This window comes from Gymnoscopelus braueri (genome assembly GCF_963280865.1).
Source record: "Gymnoscopelus braueri genome assembly, chromosome: 12".
In the NCBI taxonomy this organism is placed as follows: domain Eukaryota; kingdom Metazoa; phylum Chordata; class Actinopteri; order Myctophiformes; family Myctophidae; genus Gymnoscopelus; species Gymnoscopelus braueri.
Window position 1 is genome coordinate 46,471,114 of NC_137614.1, and position 12,436 is coordinate 46,483,549.

General features: G+C 41.1%; 1 protein-coding gene across 2 annotated transcripts in view; it reads right to left on the bottom strand.

Annotated features, from left to right (window-relative positions):
- znf512b (zinc finger protein 512B) overlaps positions 1–10,769 on the bottom strand; it is a 131,161-nt gene extending 120,392 nt beyond the window's left edge. For both annotated transcript variants that reach the window (XM_080445567.1, XM_080445566.1), the window contains exon 1: positions 9,732–10,769. The gene's annotated coding sequence lies outside the window, so the exon portion shown is untranslated. The remainder of the gene's footprint in view (positions 1–9,731) is intronic.
- Positions 10,770–12,436: the final 1,667 nt, after the last annotated feature.

The following is a 12,436-nucleotide window of genomic DNA, read 5'->3' on the forward strand; positions in this document are numbered from 1 at the left end:
GAAAAAGATGGCTGCCGTTCGTGTTTTGGGCTCACTCGAACTCGCCACCTGATTGGCCAACGTAAGCTGTCAATCACAGAACAATGAGCGACGACGCTGATAGGCGCGGCCGTTTGGCATACACAGCCAATATTGCAGAGAGGCGGTTCATGCCAGACTCACTCCAGGAATCAAATAGAAATGAGATTTCCGGAGGGAGGGTTTACCAGGCTACTCCTCCACCACCTTAGCACCACCCACCTGTCCTAGTCCCTCCTCCTCCTCATGCCCACACCTGTTGTGTTATATGATAATGAGGGGGAGGGTATCTTTTTACTATGTCACTAAAGCGCTGTTTCTCTATTGGCACGTTTGACCCTCAAGGTTTCAGCCTCCTGGTAGAAACTCAAAATAGTCAGAGAAGACATAAAACACCATAAAAACACCACCAGGGGGCTTAATGAAGTTCTGTCAACCTCATAAAAACAGAAAAAGTGCAAAACCATGGCACCACCTCTTTAAAGTACCAAAAGTAAAAGTGCTAAAATGTTTGAAAATAGCTCTATAGATCTACAAGCTCACAACGCGCGTCGAGAGCTTGTAGATCGGCTATTTTCAAATAGCCTAGGTATAAAATAGGGCTGAAGTGGTTAATGTATGTTTTATAATATAATCATTTATATCTACAGTACAATACAATACATATCTCTCTGTACAAAGTAACTAACTAGTAACTACAGTTTTCAAATAATTGTAGTGGAGTAAAAGTACAATTTATTTGCCTCTGAGATGTAGTGGAGTAGAAGTATAAAATAGTGAAAATTGTAAATACTCCAGTAAAGTAAAAGTACCTCAAAATTGTACTTAAGTACAGTACTTGAGTAAATGTACTTAGCTCCTTTACACCACTGACAACAACAACAACAATAACAGTAGCAATATAACAATACACAAGATAATACTGGATTTTAACCACTTAAGACGAGGGGTCAACAACCCCCCCCCCCCCAAAAGCCGCAAACTCTGGAGCCACAAGCATATTTGAGCCTTAAAATGAAGGCAACACAAACTATTAAGTGTATATTAGCAAAATGTACAAAAATCAAACATACAGGTGATCCAGCGGCACTGGCAGTGAAAGCAAACAACTCTGTGCACAAACTATTACAAAAGTAAAAGTACAAAAGTATTCGCATCAAAATGTACTTAAAGACGTGGTGCCGTGATTTTCAGTGATTTCCACCCCCCCTAAAACATAATCATCAGGTATTATGGTTATACTAGGAGGAGGATTTTTTTCAAAAAAGTGTACAGAAATTGTTAAAATTATGTTTTTATGTGGACACGCCTCCAGTTCATTAAGTATACCTGGTTCTCACCTTAGCACCTCCTCCACCACCTTAGCACCACCCACCTGTCCTAGTCCCTCCTCCTCCTCATGCCCACACCTGTTGTGTTATATGATAATGAGGGGGAGGGTATCTTTTTACTATGTCACTAAAGCGCTGTTTCTCTATTGGCACGTTTGACCCTCAAGGTTTCAGCCTCCAGGTAGAAACTCAAAATAGTCAGAGAAGACATAAAACACCATAAAAACACCACCAGGGGGCTTAATGAAGTTCTGTCAACCTCATAAAAACAGAAAAAGTGCAAAACCATGGCACCACCTCTTTAAAGTACCAAAAGTAAAAGTGCTAAAATGTTTGAAAATAGCTCTATAGATCTACAAGCTCACAACGCGCGTCGAGAGCTTGTAGATCGGCTATTTTCAAATAGCCTAGGTATAAAATAGGGCTGAAGTGGTTAATGTATGTTTTATAATATAATCATTTATATCTACAGTACAATACAATACATATCTCTCTGTACAAAGTAACTAACTAGTAACTACAGTTTTCAAATAATTGTAGTGGAGTAAAAGTACAATTTATTTGCCTCTGAGATGTAGTGGAGTAGAAGTATAAAATAGTGAAAATTGTAAATACTCCAGTAAAGTAAAAGTACCTCAAAATTGTACTTAAGTACAGTACTTGAGTAAATGTACTTAGCTCCTTTACACCACTGACAACAACAACAACAATAACAGTAGCAATATAACAATACACAAGATAATACTGGATTTTAACCACTTAAGACGAGGGGTCAACAACCCCCCCCCCCCCAAAAGCCGCAAACTCTGGAGCCACAAGCATATTTGAGCCTTAAAATGAAGGCAACACAAACTATTAAGTGTATATTAGCAAAATGTACAAAAATCAAACATACAGGTGATCCAGCGGCACTGGCAGTGAAAGCAAACAACTCTGTGCACAAACTATTACATTCTCTGTGTTCCTCTGTTATCGTTATGTTCTCTGTGTTCCTCTGTTATCGTTATGTTCTCTGTGTTCCTCTGTTATCGTTATGTTCTCTGTGTTCCTCTGTTATCGTTATGTTCTCTGTGTTCCTCTGTTATCGTTATGTTCTCTGTGTTCCTCTGTTATCGTTATGTTCTCTGTGTTCCTCTGTTATCGTTATGTTCTCTGTGTTCCTCTGTTATCGTTATGTTCTCTGTGTTCCTCTGTTATCGTTATGTTCTCTGTGTTCCTCTGTTATCCTCTATGTTCTCTGTGTTCCTCTGTTATCGTTATGTTCTCGCAATGAAGAATCACACAGCGCTTTGTTTACACAAGCCACCTGGCTGGCGCCTCGCCAAATAAATGTGTCGCCATGTAAAGTTCACCTGAGTTGGCTCTGTTAGTTAAAGGGATAGTTCACCCAAAAAAAATACTTTTGTTCTATAGATTAGTCACCTCATGGAGACTTGAATTAATGGATATTTCTTAGTTTTTTTGTCGCATTCCTAAGCCAATTTTAATTTTATGACCAACAGACCGGTAGGCAGCGGTTCCGGTAGGAGACACAAAGGAGACTCTTTGTGTCTCCTACCGGAACCGCTGCGGAACCGCTGCGGTCATCAAATTATAGGCTTAATGCAAGAAAAACTCAAAAGAATCCATGAGTTCAAGTCTCCATGGGGTGACTAATCTATAGAAAAAAAGTCCTTTTGGGGGTGAACTATGAAGAAAAAGAACAAGAACAATCATTATGAGTTAAAAAAAAGAAGATAGGAATAAGGTTTAAAAAAGTACAGGCGACAACCACACTTTAAACCTTCTCTGAAAGGAACTTTAGCAGCAAGCGATCCTCAGGGGGACGTGCAATAGGGAACATTTAGAATTGTGGGGGTATGATTTATTATCAGATATCTAGACTTTGTGGTAAGATAAATACATCTAATTTAGTTTCAGATTTATAAGTCATCAAGTCAGAGTCGCCTGTTGTCGGTATCGGCCAAGAACGAGGGTGTCTACCCGCTTTTCCAGACGCTACTAGACCCCTGGGAGATGGATTGCTGAGGTGGAGTGCAATATCTACCATCAGCTCCCAGTACTTACTCCACAGTATTAGTTACCCCAAGCCATCAGTGGTGTAAAGTAACTAAGTACATTTACTCAAGTACTGTACTTAAGTACCATTTTGAGGTATTTTTACTTTACTGGAGTATTTCCAATTTTCAGTACTTTTACTTCTACTCCACTACTACAAATATTGTACTTTTACTCCACTACAATTGTTTGACAAATTTAGTTACTTTGCAGATTTAAATCATATATCATAAAACATACATTAACCACTTTAGCCCTATTTCATACATTGGCTATTTGAAAATAGCAGATCTACAAGCTCATAACGTGTCGCATCGCGACACGTTGTGAGCTTTAGTACTTTTACTTTTGGTAATTTAAGTATATTTTGATGCCAATACTTTTCTACTTTTACTCAAGTAACATTTTGAACACAGGCCTTTTGCTTGTAACAGAGTATTTTTATATTGTGGTATTGCTACTTTTACTTAAGTAAAATGTCTGAGTACTTCTTCCACCACTGCTACTCATACACTGAGAGTCGACGGTTGCCTTTGGACCGAATCCAAGCCCTTTGTGGTCCAAAGGCGAGTGCTCTAGCACCAACCTGAGCAACCCCAATTTACTGTATCAGGTTTATAGAATGTGCAGTAAAGGTATGTACAACTAATCAGTGTTTGGGGGTGTTTGCTTTGTAGTCTTGTTGCTTTCCTTCCTTCCTGTAGTAAATGGCCATGCATACAACTGAGTTTAATTCCCTTCGGGGAGCACAAAAAAACTAAAAACACAGAGAATATAAAAACTAGATGACTCAGGGCTCAACACGAGCACAGCGTCTGCAGCTGTTCGTTTCGTTGATGATGTTCCATCGACTATAAGACATTATTAGCAATGCAGCAGCCGCCATCAATAGTTGATTACGATGCAGCCTTTTGTTGTTGTTTCCAGACAAGACTAGACTACTATTTTCTCTCCTTGCTGCCTGCCGTGGTACCACCAGGCACCGGTGGGTGGGTGTGGGTGGGTGTGGGTGTGGGTGGGTGGTGGCGAGTGGAATTGGAGGTTATCCGAGTTGAGGCACGCACACATCATCTGGAGTTGTAATGAGGGTGTGACCTTCCATGTTTCATTTCTAAATCAATACTTTCACTTACACACACCAACTCCATGCTCTGCCAATTAGACTAGAGGGGAGTCACAGGGACACAGGGAGGAGGGGGGTGGGGGTGGGGGGGGGGAGAACGAGAGAGAGAGAGAACGAGAGAGAGAGAGAGAGAGCGAGAGAGAGAGGGAGCACTTTAAGGACAAGCTCGCAGCATTGAGCCCTTGAGTAGGTCTCACGTCTTTCTGTGTTATGGATCGAGAGACTAGGAGAGATGCATTTCCTGGTCAGCAGCAGAACAAACCCACAGTCTCAGGTTAAAGTCACACACAGTGAAGCCCGATTTATTTTATACCTCATCGTATGACAATGTCACGCGACAGAAATAGCCGATCTGCAAGATCACAACGCGGCACAGACGCGGCGGCGATGCGTTGTGAGCTTGCAGTTTGGCTATTATTGCTGAAGTTGTGTCCTAGGGCTTTCACCAACTAGTCGACTAGTCGACTAGTATAACCACTAGTCGACCTTGTTGGTACTAGTCGAATAGTTGAAAAAAAAAATCCATAGTAATGGCCTGTCTTACTATTATTATTATCCTCCTGACTTTATTTTTTATCAAAAGGGGGTCAAAAGTATGCCCAATAAAAGCCTATTATTGGGCAATGGGGATCCTTGGAGACGCTGCTGTGGTGCTGTGCTGCTGTGCCAGAAGCGCTTCCCTTAAAACGCCATAAAAATAAGGGCAGGAGGATAATAATAATAGTAATATAGTAGTAGGATGGCATTAAAACAATGCCCCCCCCTAAAAAACTTTTTTCGATTAGTCGACTACCACTGGGTCAAATTAGTCGACCTGTAAAAATCTCTAGTCGTGAAAGCCCTATTGTGTCCATATATCCAGTGCAGGATTAACGGAAGGGATTTAGGTGCTGAAGAGCAGGGCGCCAACCTTGGGGGGGGGGGCAGCAAACGGCGTGGAGAAAGTGAAAGAAGACTGAACTATCGCCGAAAAGCGCCAACCGCCAACATTTCGAAGCAGCGGCCCGCTGAAGGAGCGCTAAAAACGGTGAAACGTGCCGGTGGAGCGTTCATTCCCCTACCCCCCCGCTGACAAAACATTCCCGGGGGCCACCGAAACAGGTCGTAGCACCGGGCACCACGAAGGGTTAATCCGGTATAATCATTATTATACCCTATATAGTGGAGTCATTTTATCCCTCAATGCATCGTAAAAAGTAGGGCACAACCGACACACTATTGCAAATGCTACATACCATCGTGCATTGCGCTGAAAGACAAACGTCGACGTTGAACTCTACTGGCACGTTTTTAATTATGCGACAGCAATGATGCTTTTCCATTTATTTCACTGATGGGTTCACTATATGGTGTCCTACATAGAACTCCCTATATAGCCTACATAGGGAGTAGGGAGTACTGAATGAGTGAGTGATTTCGGACACACAGAGTCAGCGCTGGAGTTTCTTCTTCTACTGTGAGGAAGAATACCATACACCTCCTTCTTGTTCTCCATTCTGTAGCCTTCATGTCTCAATCCACACAAGCAAGCTGGTGGGAAGAAGGCAGGAAGCTATGAGCCGTGGATATTATTGGCGGCACAGGGCCCCCCCCCAGCAGCACGGAACGGCCCTTAATGGATGGAAACTGACAATGGCTAATTATGCTAAGTGGGATTGATTACGGTACCGACATGCTTTCTCTTTAGCGCGTATTGGTGTCATTCTCCTAATGAATTACAACAGCACACAAAGGGTCACTCATTGGAGTCTTCTCCCTCGCCCGGTATCCGTTTACACGCCACGCTATTCAGTGGCCGCTGAGTGATGATGATGATGACGCCCGCCCGGGTCCTCTCCAGGCAGTGGCTGTGTGACTGTGTGCTCGCTGTCTCCTTGCATCACATTGTGCTGAAGTCACCATCGGCGTTGCCATGTCTGCTTATTATGAGCGACTTTGGGCTTTGTTTTTCCAGTAAAGGTTGCTTGTAAATATTGGTAGTTGCGGGTTGCGATTTTTTTGGGGGGCTTGTTTCTGAAGTGTAGTTGGTTATTTGGGCTTGTGTCCTGAATGTTTTTTAAACCAGTGGTTCTCAGACATTTTTTATGTTAAGGACCCCCCCTTTCTAAAACTATTTTGTGTCAAGGACCCCCGCCCGTAACAGATTTGTGTAGTCAAAATGTTTCTCTTTTTTTTCAGGATTTGTTTGAAAATAGCAGATCTACAAGCTCACGACATGTTGCATCACGATGCGTTGTGAGTTTATAGATCGGCTGTTTTCAAATAGCTGCTGCATATGGGTTTAAAGCGCTCATGTGAGCTAATAGTCGCTTCTTTTGGGCTTGTTTTCGCATCGCGATGTGTTGTGAGCTTGTAGATCGGCTATTTTCAAATATCTGATGCATATAGGTCTAAAGTGCTCATGTGACCTATAGTCGCTTCTTTTCGGGCTAGTTTTCATAGACCTGGTTGCTTATTTCTCTCGCAAAATCTGGCAACACTGGTCACCATAACAATGCAACTGTAAGGTTGTTTTGCCTGAGGATTTTTTTTTTATGTGACGTTGGGAGTTTGAGTTTTCAGTAGAGTAGACAATTGTGTGAGGAAATAACTCAAGTCAGGACACACGCACACACACTCACACTCACACACACACACACACACACACACACACACACACACACACTCGCAGGGTGTGCTTCTCCGTGATCTAGTATATAATAAATGATATGCTATATTATGGCAGAAAAGGGAGGAATAGTTCACGTCATTCCCCACATAAAATACTACTTCCTGTCACTGTGTGAGGCAGAGACAGGAGCGGAGTTGACAGAAAAAGTTCACACACAAAAAACTAGCTAGTCTACAGCTAGAGAGAGAGAGAGAGAGAGAGAGAGAGAGAGAGAGAGAGAGAGAGAGAGAGAGAGAGAGAGAAAGAGAGAGAGAGAGAGAGAGAGAGAGGGAGAGAGAGAGGCAGAGAGAGAGTCATATTAAACCCAAAAGGAATGTCATTTTAGTTTTTCTTAGTTCTAAATAACCATATATGGAAAACTATTTGATTACTACACTACACTCAGTGGTGGGAAAAGTACTCAAATGTTTTACTTAAGTAAAAGTATCAATACTGCAATGTAGAAGTACTCTGTTAAAAAAAGTATTGGTATCAAAATGTACTTCAAGTACCAAAAGTAAAAGTACAAAAATGTTTGAAAATAGCAGATCTACAAGCTGACAAACGCGTCACGATGCGATGCGTTGTGAGCTTGTAGATCGGCTATTTTCAAATAGCCTAGGTATAAAACAGAGCTAAAGTGGTAAATGTATGTTTTATAATGTAATGATTTATATCTGCAAAGTAACTAGTAACTAAAGTTTTCAAATAATTGTAGTGGAGTAAAAGTACAATATTTGCCTGTGAGATGTAGTGGAATAGAAGTAAAGCATAGACAAATTGGAAATACTCCAGTAAAGTGAAAGTACCTCAAAATTGTACTCAAGTGCAGTACTAAGTAAATGTACTTGGTTACTTTACACCACTGACTACACTACTACTTCAGTGTGGTGTTATAATGTGCCCACAACGAAGAAAGGACAGAAAATCTCATAACAGTCAGCTGACCAATCAGCCATAATAACAAACACCTGCACGTGGCATGTTGCCACTGTGTATGAACTTCAACATGCTTACAGAGAGAGAGAGCTGCCATATATACACAGTAGCTACAGTAACACAGCACAGTAGCGGTGTGGTGGAAAAAGTACTCACATTTCTTACTTAAGTAAAAGTAGCAATACCACAATATAAAAATACTCTGTTGTTACGAGTAAAAGGCCTGTGTTCAAAAAGTTACTTGAGTAAAAGTACAAAAGTATTGGCATCAAAATATACTTATAGTACCAAAAGTAAAAGCACTAAGTACTAATGAAAATACTAATGAAAATAGCCAATCTACAAGCTCACAACGTGTCGCGTTGCGACACGTTGTGAGGTTGTAGATCTGCTTTTTTCAAATAGCCTAGGTATAAAATAGGGCTAAAGTGGTTAATGTATGTTTTATAATATAGTAATTTATATCTGCAAAGTAACTAGTAACTAAAGTTTTCAAATAATTGTAGTGGATTAAAGTACAATATTTGCCTCTGAGATGTAGTGGAGTAGAAGTAAAAGTATTGAAAATTGGAAATAATCTAGTAAAGTAAAAAGTAACTCAAAATTGTACTTAAGTACATGTACTTAGTTACTTTCCACCACTGTACAGTAGCATGTGTGTGTACACAGTATCATGTTGGTTCTCTGTTGACATGAGAAGAACCCTAGCGTTCCTCTCTTCTCATCTAGAACACTGACTAGAAGTGGGGGGTCCAGCCTGGGACTCTCAGGGTTCCTTTAGCGGGGTCTTCACCCTTAAAAGTCTGTAACTCTGACAGTATACAAATGGAACCAAATGGACCTGTTTGGTTCCCTTCGTATACTGTCAGAGTTAAGGGGAGACCTTGAAATGTTTATGCTTCGGAACCAGAACACTGGTTCTCAAAGTGGATTAAGAGAGACCGGTTTCACACCTCCAAAACATTTTAAAAAAATAGCTGTATATGTATGTACAAGCTCCATTGTGAATTTGTAGATCTGTTCATTTTGACCCCCCCCCCGTTTAATGACCTATAATGACATGCCCCCCAAAAAATATGGACGCCAGGTAAGCTTGAAACAAGTGCTTAATTGCACGGTTATTTCATCAGCTATAAGTTGAGCCCAATCAGAGAACAACACGAGTATAATAATTCTATTCAGGTAATCATACAGTGTAGTAGGTTTCACTCTCTCCCAAGTCTCCACCTATTACTACGGTATTAGACAGTTGTACAATTCTGGACTTAATCTAATAATCTAACAACTATTAAATATACTGTTATTATGGTGGGGGTCCCCCCAAATATCTCTGGTCCATAGCATTAGGAGTTCCTAATGCTATGGACCAAGAGCTAGGGACACAATTTTCTCAACTGATGGTTTTGATTGATTTAATACTTTATTAGAAGTTTGCCCCAAAAAAGCACAGGAAAGTACAGTTCAATACAAGGTCTGCTAAGAGGATTTTTGTTTCCATTGGGGTCCTTTGTACTCAATTCATTGAAAAATGGTCCTCCTTGGAACCTTGACAATAATAATAATGAGAAATGTTTTGACAGCCACTATATTCTAGAAAGCAGGCCACACCTACCTGGATGGTCGGGGAGTCACCCAGCAGAGCCAGAGAGAGAGTGGGGGTCACCCACGTGGTGGTGGGTGCCTATGGGTGGGTGGGGGTCAGGCTGATAGGAGGGCACAGGCAGCAGGCACAGGCTGCAGGCAAGTTGATCCCCCCCCTCCACACCAATGTTATGTTACATGGCAATCACACACACACACCTGTCCTGCTAGCCGCACGCGTCAAGAGAAGACGACTCAGTTTGGGGAGGAGGAGGAGGAAGAGGGAGAGGAGAGGCTCCAAAAGGACAGTCACCGACCGTCCGCGTCGTTTCCCTGTAATCCCCCCGGTTCGTCCGCAGAGGACGCGGAGAGAGAAAACAAGAGCAGGAGCTGCGGAGTCAGACGCCGCGAATGACAAGAGAGATATCTCTTAAAATATAATCCTTAGTTTCACCTCCTCTTCGGTGTCCAGTCGCCCCCCACCACCACCACCTCCTTCCCCTCTCCTCCTCCTCCTCCTCCTCTCCCCTGCATTAACATGTACACCACGAGGCACTTCTTCCAACCAGCAGCTCCTCTCCAGTCTTCTTGAGGAAGAAACAGTCCAGCTGAAAAAAAATGTCATGAAAATATACGCAGCTGAAGATAAACACGGCCCCCCCCCCCCCCACGGCTTCCTCGGGGGAAAAAAATAAAATAAAAAATACGGGATGGTTTTATACGGGCAGTGAAGCAAAATGGCGACTTTATTACGAAGGAGGAGTGTTGTAAAAAAAAAAAAAAAAATCCTTTCGCTTGCGCTGTGGAAGAGCTAAAGGGAGGCTCGCAAAAAATATGTGAAGTGCCGTTAAATGTCGACGGCTTTGCCTCCTAGACAGTTGGTTTAGGAGTAAAAAGAAAACCCCAAACCAAAGAAAATCACCGGAACGGCTCCATAACGTCGGTCGTTTTGGCCACACTCCACGGTTCCTTTACCTCGGCATTATTTGGCTTTTTTTAATACACGGATATTATCTTCGAGTGCGGCCGTGTGTGTGTGTGTGTGTGTGTGTGTGTGTGTGCGTGTACAGTATTACTGTAGTGTGTGTGTGTGTGTGTGTGTGTGTGTGTGTGTTGTTGGTTGGCTCATGCGCGTATCCCACTCCACCTTTGACAGTTGCAACTATACAGTCGTTCTTGAGGCAACTTGCAAACTCTCGCGTTATTATTATCATCATCATCATCATCGATAATATTAAAGGGGGGGTTTCTTTTTTATAGTCTTAATAAATCCTGGTGCTGAAACTAGAACCCCGTCATCAGCGACGTAACTTGCGATGCTGTTCGTTCATGACGGAAAAGGGGGGAAAAATTAGATCAGGTTTAAATGACTTAAATCAGCCTTTAGGCTGATATATTCATTTTAATCTAAATGTCAGCTAAATGTTATCATTATTTATCCGGCCCATGTGTCCTTCACTTTCACTCTGCCAGCTTTGCCAATGTGGGCAGAGATTAATTTGTGGTTATTACTGGCTATAGTCTATCTCTGGTATATCACCACTGTTTACCCAAACAGTGGGTCGGGACCCATGTTTGGGTCGCGGACCAATTTTTATTTTTAATTAATTAATAATAATTTAGTTAATATCCCTTTTTTTTCCATTGTACAACTTTTAAAAAAAAACTATTTAAAAATATATTTTTAAAAAAAGTAGAATTTTTCATCAATTAAAAACAATTCCAACATTTTTCAAAAGTATTTCATAAATACAATACAAAAATATAATAATGTCAATAAATACAAATTTCAAACACATTTAAGAAGTAGTGAAAATAGCAGATCTACAAGCCCACAACGCCTCACGAAGTGCCGCGTTGTGAGCTTGTAGATCTGCTATTTTCACTAGTTTGGGTCCCAGCAGGCAAACATCTAATTTCTCTTTTGGGTCACAAGCTCCAAAGTTTGGGAACCACGTGCTAAACTGATAGTCATGATGATTGTCCTACACTGGCTACTGTAAGGGGTTTCCCATGCACTCATGTCACTAGCATTCCCTTAAACCACTAAAATAACAAATACACCCAAACTGCAGGGAAATTAGCCTACTGGGTTTGAAACAAATGAGCCCTTCTTTATCTAAACAACTGCCATGCTTCTTGCTTTGCTCCTCTCTGTATCAATATTTTCACCAAGTATATGGACACAATCCAAGGTCACTGACACTGTTAATGCACTAGGCTATAATGGCTATTAAAAACACTGATGTTAATGCCAGCCTAATTATATAGACTCCAAGAAGTCATTGGACTATTGGATTTTTATTGTACTTTTTTTTTTACTTCTGCATGCAGCTGGCCAGTGGAAAAAGTAGTCAGATATTTTACTTAAGTAAAAGTATCAATACATACTGCAATATAGAAATACTCCGTTACAAGTAAAAGTCCGGAATTAAAAATATACTTGAGTAAAAGTACAAAAGTATTGGTATCAAAATGTACTTAAAGTACCAAAAGTAAAAGTACTAAAATGTTTGAAAATAGCAGAGCTACAAGCTCACAACGCGTCGCGATGCGAGGCGTTGTGAGCTTGTAGATCGGCTATTTTCAAATAGCCTATGTATAAAATAGGGCTAAAGTGGTTAATGTGTGTTTTATAATATAATAATTGATAATTGCAAAGTAACTAAATTAAGTTTTCAAATAATTGTAGAGGAGTAAAAGTACAATATTTGCCTCTGAGATGTAGTGGAGTAG